Source organism: Schistocerca nitens, chromosome 4, assembly GCF_023898315.1.
Source record: "Schistocerca nitens isolate TAMUIC-IGC-003100 chromosome 4, iqSchNite1.1, whole genome shotgun sequence".
In the NCBI taxonomy this organism is placed as follows: Eukaryota; Metazoa; Arthropoda; class Insecta; order Orthoptera; family Acrididae; genus Schistocerca; species Schistocerca nitens.
The window spans coordinates 360578186-360587340 of record NC_064617.1 but is presented as its reverse complement, the minus strand read 5'-3'; the positions used below and the strand labels follow the sequence as shown (position 1 = coordinate 360587340).

Sequence of the window (9155 nt, the reverse complement as noted above, 5' to 3'; positions counted from 1 at the left end):
TGAACGATTTGCGGTTCTTACTAAAAAGCAAACAGAAATCGTTGGCTCCCAGTTTCTCTCCCACACATTCAATTGTGTTTCTTTCCCTACCAGTGCTGCCAGTAGTATCGATAGTCCTACTATTTACTATGTCATTTATATACTGTATGGAAACTACGGAAACGTAGTTTTGGTAGAGCGCAACTACAGTAGCTAAAAGAAGGCTTCTTAGATTGCGTCATTGGTAGCCGCCTGTCCTGGGACGCGTCCACCCACGCAGTGAAGCAATGGTCCACAACCGGGATGGCTACCAGTGTCGCCAACCGTCCGCGAATTTCGCCGTTTCGCTACGCGTCGCTACGATTAGCGCGTCTGAGGTGGGGTCCTCACACAGGGCTGCCAACCTGTGTTACGTAATATTGTCGAAAGGCGGCGGCACGGAGGGCAGCGCGCGCGGCAGGAGTTAGTGTGCGTCGGTGCCGTGCGGGTCTGCAGACGTGGAGGAAGACGAGCGCAGCGGGACAGCACTGGAGTGGCTGCCGCGGCCGGCGAGTGGAGACCTCCTGCGGCGGCAGGAGGCGGCGATGCGTGCGGCGTGCCGCGCTAGGCCGGCGCAGTATTTGGCACTCCGGGCAGCAGGTAGGCGATGCGACGGACCACTGCCTCTCTGCCAACGATCCTTACCATCTACTAAACGTTACAGCTGCTATTCCACCAGGGCTGCCAACAACGTTTACATGTAACTTCCTGGCAGATTAAAACTGTGTGCCGAACCGAGACTCGAACTCGGGACCTTTGCCTTTCGCGGGCAAGTGCTCTAACCAACTGAGCTACCCAAGCACGACTCAGGCCCCGTCCTCACAGCCTTACTTCTGCCAGTACCTCGTCTCCTACCTTCCAAACTTTACAGAAGCTCTCCTGCGAGCACTTGCCCGCGAAAGGCAAAGGTCCCGAGTCTGAGTCTCGGTCCGGCACACAGTTTTTATCTGCCAGGAAGTTTCACATCAGCGCACACTCCGCTGCAGAGTGAAAATCTCATTCTGGAAACGTTTACATGAACTGTCATTAACATTCGGTCAGACACTGTCTTTAAACATTTTCGACGTCTGTTGAGTGATTACACCGAGCGGAATCGCACTGTGTTTCGCACACTCGACTCGCGTGAGGAAGGACGACGGTTCAAACCCGCGTCCGACCATCCTGATTTACGTTTGCCGTGATTTCCGTAAATCGCCTCAGACAAATGCCAGGCCGGATCCTTTGAAAGGGCACGGCCGATTTCCTTCCCTGTCCCTCCCTAATCCGAGCTTGTTATTCGTCTCTAATGACCTCGTTATCAACGGGATGTTAGATCTAATCTCCTCCCTGTTGAGAGATTATGGATGAAATGTACACAAAAATATTCCGGATCAGTAGCGAGAGAGCAGCAGGCACGCTTCTTCCGGTCGGGACAGTAAATCCACAACGAGCTTATCGTAGTCTCAGCCCTAGGGTCTAGCCTACTGTAGTCGTGAGATACACGGCTCTGCTTCTCCGGTGTGGTCCTGGATGCGTGTTTGATCTAATACAACATCAGAGGGCGCTGCCTACCGATGAAGTAGCGCCATGGCCGTCGTACCTCCTTCCTAGTTGGCGAACTTGGTGTAGAGTATTCTCTCCACAAGTTCTCATTTTTCAAGGATATAGGGCTCGGCAGTCACGGCATAGAGGTAAAGTGCCGGAAAGTCGTAGGGGACATAAAACACTCCGCATAGGAGTAGGCGCTTGATGTGGCTAGGAGCTGCAATTTCCAATACATTACTGGAGTAGTTCATGACGGGCCAAATACTCAACTTGTAGATATAGACACCACAACTGACTGACAGGTAAGACCTCTGATTGAGAAGGGAATGCAGCGCGCCAAGTTGCAGCGTTGTTCGCTTATGCACACGAAAAATGTAGTCCTTCCATGTTAGAAGGCTTCGAGGATTTGGTCCCCTCAATGGGATGGCCAGCGAGCACAACATTGGCGACCGCTGGTGGACGACGCTTGGACAATGCCATGCCTTGTCTTTTGGCAGCACTGAAAGCGCCCCTACAGAGTAGTGAGGGAGATAGCTATTAAAAAAGGCATAAATTAATCACTGTAAAATGTTAGCAAACATATTTTTGAAAATAGCTTGGAAGCGTAGTAAAAGAACAAATCTTTCATATTCGGTCACGTAACAGTCGTACAAATGCACGTTGCGCAAAGTATGTTGCGGGTTGTATCTCCCTATGCGCGGACTTGTTATTGTTCCGTCCTGCCGCAGTGTTTACAATGTCGTGAAGATAAAATGAGAGAGACTCGAGTCTACGCAGAGGTTTACCGCTGCTGTTTTTCCCTCGAACTATATGGGACCGGAACAAGAAAGAGGAGGAATGACAGTGATTCACAAAGTAACCTCTTCACACACCGGAAGGTGGCTTGCGTAGTATAGATGTAACACTTTTCACTGAGCGGAGTTTCGCAGTCAGAGATATTTCTAAGTTGGTAATCAGACCCAGAAGTTGGGGCTATAATAACAATACTTGCGAAGGAAAGTCGCACAGAGTCTGTCTCTGAAAAAGAGCAGCCAAGGGAGCTACATGAAAGAGAAAGGCGAGTAGGCATGAAAAATATGGAGCGAAATCCTCGACTATGTGCACATAAAACTGCAGTCCAGATACAGCTAGAATGTAGTAAGCAACTAGTTTAATTAACCGTTAGGGATGTTATCGGGAAAGAAGAATATGTCGGGAAAATGACAAAAAACGATACGTAACCTAAGTGAAACGACGTAAGTAGCTCTCCAATGTTTTTTATTCACAATATCAATTCTTTAGACAATGACCGGTTTCAGTCCGCAATGACCATCCTCAGATCCACAATACACAAATATATACGCCTAGTGAGCAGTGTGTCTTTCAACATAATACAGCAATACGTATCACAATATTCTATCATACAACCAGGGAAATGTACAGATAAAATACAGTAAAATGTTCCTTTTTTACACCATGTCCTAAAGTGATAAGACCATAATGGCATCGTCAAAACATATAAATGTAATCAACACAGCATCGTCACATAGATCTAAAATAAGGTGTGAAATAGGCCCCATCGTCCACACAGTCATTATTACAACTGGCTACTGAAGTACAGTAGCTACCAGAAATCTGTTTGCCTACATCCTCCCTAGATGTCGCTACTGTGGGCTTAGATGTAGTCATTATTAACGCAAAAAACGTAATCTGATAAAAACACATTAGGTAAAATACATGTAGCAGACTTTTAAAACTGATAACTATCATAGAAACCTGTCATCGTCTAAAGAATTGATATTGTGATCAAAGACTGGAATAGAAAACATTTGACAGTATTGGTTCACTGTTTGTATACGCGACTGTGTCGCTAAGTAGCTCTATTTTCAAAGGGTCAGTTTAACGAAGGGTCACAGTGGCGGAATGATATTATGTTTGCTGAAGACAGAAAAATTCAGGTGAGGGGAGAGCCAAATGACGAATTACGAGATAAACATTTGCAGTCTAGTGCAAAATACGTTATGGCAGTGAGGGGGCGGGGGGGGGGGGGGTGGAAGCGGGTATCCTATTTCATCATCTGGCATGGGAGAGACTACTTTCATTGGTAGCATGTTAGACAAGGAGAGTTATATCAACTTCCTGAAGCTAAATTTCACTGAAGTGCGGAAGAGCTGGGGATTAGATCGGCATTAATCTTTGCGAGATACTGATCGAGCGCACCTTCCAAAAGAATGCGTTCTTTGTAGCCGTCCAAAAGGCATTAAGACCACCTCACTTACCAGATCTTCAACACATTGAGTAAACAGTGACGAATTCAATAGAAGGATCAGGAGAACTGCAATCAGTTCGAAAGAATGCTTGAAAAGGAAGCTAAAGGAAGAATGGTAACTAATTCGGCATGGGTAGACAACACATTGAGTAAACAGTGACGAATTCAATCGAAGGACCAGGAGAACTGCAATCAGTTCGAAAGAATGCTTGAAAAGGAAGGTAAAGGAAGAATGGTAACTAATTCGGCATGGATACAGCACAAAAAACGCTAATAGCTTACAGGTGCCTGTAGAAGCAATTATACAGCAGAAGTGTCATCCCACAGACAACCGATTTCCAATACCAATTTTGTTTCCAAAAACAGTTAATAATTCTACAATATTAAGCTGTGAAATATTACTTAAGAATTTCTTATGTTCTTAAGAAATTATATGTCATTGTCTTAATTTAATATGGGAATGTTTTTCACATTTGCTGAGTTTTAATTTGTTGTTAAATCTGTAGGTGGAGATAAAGAAACCTGCTGCTAGGAATGGTGTAGTGACCGAATGTTACTTGCAGTCTCTGTGGTTGCGGGCACCTCCTGATAATTGCTTAAAAGACAAAATAGGCTTATAGTGATTGTCAACAAACACCCCTTTTCAATTTGCTGGCCGGGCGGAGTGGCCGAGCGGTTCTAGGCGCTACAGTCTGGAACCGCGCGACCGCTACGGTCGCAGGTTCGAATCCTGCCTCGGGCATGGATTTGTGTGATGTCCTTAGGTTAGTTAGGTTTAAGTAGTTCTAAGTTCTAGGGGACTGATGACCACAGCAGTTAAGTCCCATAGTGCTCAGAGCAATTTGAACAATTTTTTCAATTTGCATATTAACACATTTTGACCAACATTTTTCCCGTAAGTAGAATCGGCACCTGAAAAGTAGTTCTGTAAGAAAGAAAACACATCCAGCTGTGCCTACGATAGTCTGTCATTGGACCCGAAAATCTCTCCACTGGGAATGATTAGATTTGGGAAAAGAGAGGTGGACACACCTACTGAACACAGAGGAAGTTCCTACTGCCCGTACTTCAGATCCCTCACTTTTCCCATTGTCAATCGCTTCTCATTGCGCTAAACAAAAGTAATTCATTTCCTTCAAGATTCATGCTATCTCTCACGTATTTCAGAATACAGGTTGATGCAGAATACCTCTAAACTACTATCGTTATTGGCTTTCTCGCTGCTGTAACACTCTGGAAAATCTAAATAAACTACGTCCGTAGCGCCGTTAAAGGAATAAATATTGTTAAGTTTATCTGTCTAAACAAATATTCCTTCCACTTACTGTTCTGTAAGTTACAGAGAAGGACATCTTGCCAGAAACTCCATGTACGTAATTCAGCGACGTAATGTTTTCTTTGACGTGGGAAAGAATCACGTAGAAGAAATGTATTACAGATTTTCCTGAAATTCTTATGGTGTGTTAATATTTACCTACCAACATTTTACGCTTCTTTATTTTACTGAAGATTCAAATATGTATTATGCCAGATTACGATGGGTGGAAGCACGGAATGGGTATTGACATAAATAGAAACACATAAAAAGTGGCTGTTGCTGTATTTCTTAAAAGAAAATAATGTTATGCTTCTGTTAACAAGGAAGTGTTTCGTCGAGATAGGAGAGTCCATTAAATACGTATTGCCCTTCTCAAGATTTGAATGAAGTATGGTGGGATCAATGTCTACGTAAATCAGCTGTTTAAAAACATATACGGGGTAATTCACAAAAAGTTTACAAACTAACATGACAAATCGGTTATACAGCAAAGATCAGTAATCACATAGGAACCTGGGCTCACAAACGCCCCGAGAGGGCGCTACGCCCAGTGTGTATCGCGTTTTCTTGCGAGACGTTCTGCTGGACATGCTGAATGATGTTCCCTTGGCTGGTCCTGGCGGAGGTTCGAGTCCTCCCTCGGGCATTGGTGTGAGTGTTTGTCCTTAGGATAATGTAGGTTAAGTAGCGTGTAAGCTTAGGGACTGATGACCTTAGCAGTTAAGTCCCATAAGATTTCACACACATTTGACATTTTTGATGTTCCCATGCTTGTTCGCCGCCGCTTTAGATTTCAACACGACTGAGTTCCCGCGCATTTCAGCAGATAAGAGAGGCCACATTTGTAGGCAACCTTTCCCGTCCGCTGGATTAGTAACGGTGGGTCCGTCGCATGGCCACTACTATCACCCGCTCTGTCCCCAATCGATTTTTTCCTGTGAGGTATCTGAAGGGCCTTGTGTATGGAACACCTGTTACATCGCCTGAGGACCTAGTGGGCAGGCTTATTGCGGCAGCAGGACATCTTCGAGGTGCACCAGGTATCTGTGAGAGGGTGCGCCGTTCAACGCAGCGCCGATGTTAGGTGTGTCTCGATGCGTGTGGGCGAAAATTTAAGAAACTCCTGTAGTGGCCAACCATTTGTAGCTGTGACTAAATAAATGCAACGCCATTTAGTATCCCCAGATGGTCTTTGGGACCCCCGGTACCTATGTGGTAACTAATCCTTGTATGAACGATGTGCCATGTCAATTCGTAAACTTTCTCGCATCACCCTGTATATTGAGGAAGGGTATATGCGGAAGAAACAGTTTTTCTAATGGTTCAGATGCCCTACTACCCTAGATAAAACAGATTACGAGAAAGAAAACAAACCAGTACATATTCACAGCAAAGCCCAACGTTGTTTAAAAAAAAAAAAAACATATAGCGTATGTCCATATGGATATTTCTTAGAGTATCACGTAAAAATTTGAAGTAAATTATTCAAAACGTTTTCGAGATTTTTGCTATATAGCCTATGTGTATCCAAACGTTCATTAGAGTATCATGTACAAATATGAGGTAAATCGGTCAAAAAAGTTTCGAGATTTTTGGTAGCAGAGTTTCGCCGTCATGTATTATACGGTGGCTCTCCAGTAGGTATTAAATGTCGCGTCTAAATTTCAAAGCCAAAAGCAAACGGCAAAGAACTTTCAGAGACTTAACGTTTTGCACAAACGAATATTTACATTTTTATTTAAATAGATTACCCAATTTTTTTGCAGCTGAGTTGAACTTTTTGTGTTCTATGATTATCTCTTCTACAATTAAATTGAAAAAAAAATGCGTCTCCTTATCGAAGGCGAGTTGTTACTTCAAAATGATCCGAGATTGCTGCACTGATCTTTCCTCTGCAACAAGTTCCCTTTAAACACATCTGCACTATGCATGTTATCTTTTGTGTAAACTGAAACTCTTTCAACACACTGGCGACTGTGCCCTCACATATGCTGTCACTAGCTTTTTTGAAGTCATATGAATGTAAACGTTGTGTTCCCACCCTTTCTCGGTTACATGTCTGATAGCAAAACGCTGATCTATAGTTGAACTATTCCTTCTGAAAGCACACTGGCAGCTGCCTGTACTTCCTTTTGCAGTTGGGTACACTCTCTACAATAGACATCGAGACAGAGTTTTGTACTTTACGTTTAATTTACACTGTTCGAAAAATATTCAGCACCGTAGCGTCATTAATTTGTAAATTTTTAGGTCTCCATCGAGTTTTAATAATGTTGAATTATGTGATACAACTTACGGGTAATGCATAAACGGTACCATTATTCATCCGCATCTACGCCTGAGGAAGTCTACCCGCGGTGTGTTTCATAGGATAATTCCAATAGCATAATTCCCTACCCCGTCTGTTTACCTGTTCTGTTCATAAATGGCGCTAGTTTTCTGAGAAGCACTGTAATGCTCTCACGCGTACCAAACGATCCTGTGACGAAACAAACCGCCCTTCGTTGGAGCTCTGTCTTTTCTGTTAATCCAGCCGCTAGGTCTGCAGACTGATGAGGAATACTTAGGAATAGCTCTAATCGGTGATTCGTGAACGACTTAATTCGTGGCTTAGTTGCATTTCTTTAAGATTATTCCAGTGAATCTAAGCTTGTCATCTGCTTCTCCTAAAATTACTCTTATGTAATCATTCCAGTTTATTTTGCTCGAAATGGTAACTTCTGGGTATGTTTTGGTGCATGTAGTGTGCTGTTAGGTCACTGAAGGTCGACCGATGTTTTCCCAGGGACGAACTAGTTTACTACCGTTGACGCTCGAATCTTAGCGGATTGTAAATTACTCATTGTGGTATTTATGTTTTGCAAGCCTTACGGTGCGCTCCACGTTTGTAGTGATCCTCCTGTCGTAATAAATGCTTTTGTAACGATTTCTGGGCGCCAGAAGGTAATGCAAGATCGATCAGAGCAATGGAGTTGGGAACGGATTATTTGGGGAAATTGTGACTAATGCAGAACTACTTACATTAAGAAAAATATATTAATATCTTCAATAAAACAAGGAAATTAAAAAAAAATTGATTGCAACATCTCAGAGCGCTTGTCCTGGCTGCAAGATTCATTTTACGTTAATTGTTCCACCTGGGCCTCTGAACATACATCACCAATTCAGAGGCCTCTAGCAGGCAGGTTTCTAAATTTCGCCGAGGTCGAGGCAGTAAACCGTTGGCCGCTAGGCGTCTTGATGCCGGTGAATGACTATCAGTGGGTTAAGATGCGTGCTGACGTCTCGCAGGATTGCACAACAGCCTCGGTAGATCAGCCAGATAGTCCTCATTTCTTTTGTACGCAGCCTTTTCTCATCCTAAAGTCTCGCCACTGCGGTGCCTTCTGCGAGTCCAGCCTTAACCAGTATTGTGCCATTGATCATAACTAATAAGTTTTCCGTCACTGGTAGAGGCTGTTACTTGTCTTTCATACTTGTTGCCTTCTCCCAATTTATTGGAGATTCTCTTCTACCCCAATAGTTAAATGATGTCATCTGTGTGTCTAAATAAGTTACCCTAGGCAGTTTCCGTAGGTTTCCAGCCATCATGTTGTTCTACAGGAAATACGGGCTGCTTCCAGTATCGTTCCAGCAACACAAATCTGGTTCAGTATGTAGCAGAGAGAATATTGGATGTGCTTTATTGCCACTCATAATGTTTGGTTACTTGTTCACACTAAAAGCACAAATAAGGAACGAGGAATGCAGAAGCTGTACGGTTATTCGCGGTACCGTAATTTCGTGTAACTTGGTGGGTATCGAGGAAGGAATGTTGGCAGACAACGAATTTATGATTGCCATGTGGTAGGATCTGTAAGAAATCTGTAGGCATTATGCAGGCTTGCCAAGGATTTATGGCTACTTGATAGAAGGGACGCATTACACCAATTAGGGCTGCCGTTGCCTGTTCATTGCATTCCAAATATCTTCTAGAGAAAAAATATCCTTTTAGATTTGGGAATAAATGGAATCGGTTGGTGACAAATATGCTGACTTTATTGGACA

The 9155-nt window shown here is 43.5% G+C and overlaps 1 protein-coding gene across 1 annotated transcript in view; it reads left to right on the top strand.

Annotated features, from left to right (window-relative positions):
- Window positions 1–453: 453 nt before the first annotated feature.
- LOC126251589 (uncharacterized) overlaps window positions 454–9155 on the top strand; it is a 338248-nt gene continuing 329546 nt past the window's right edge. Inside the window, exon 1 of the mRNA XM_049952121.1 lies at window positions 454–618. The gene's annotated coding sequence lies outside the window, so the exon portion shown is untranslated. The remainder of the gene's footprint in view (window positions 619–9155) is intronic.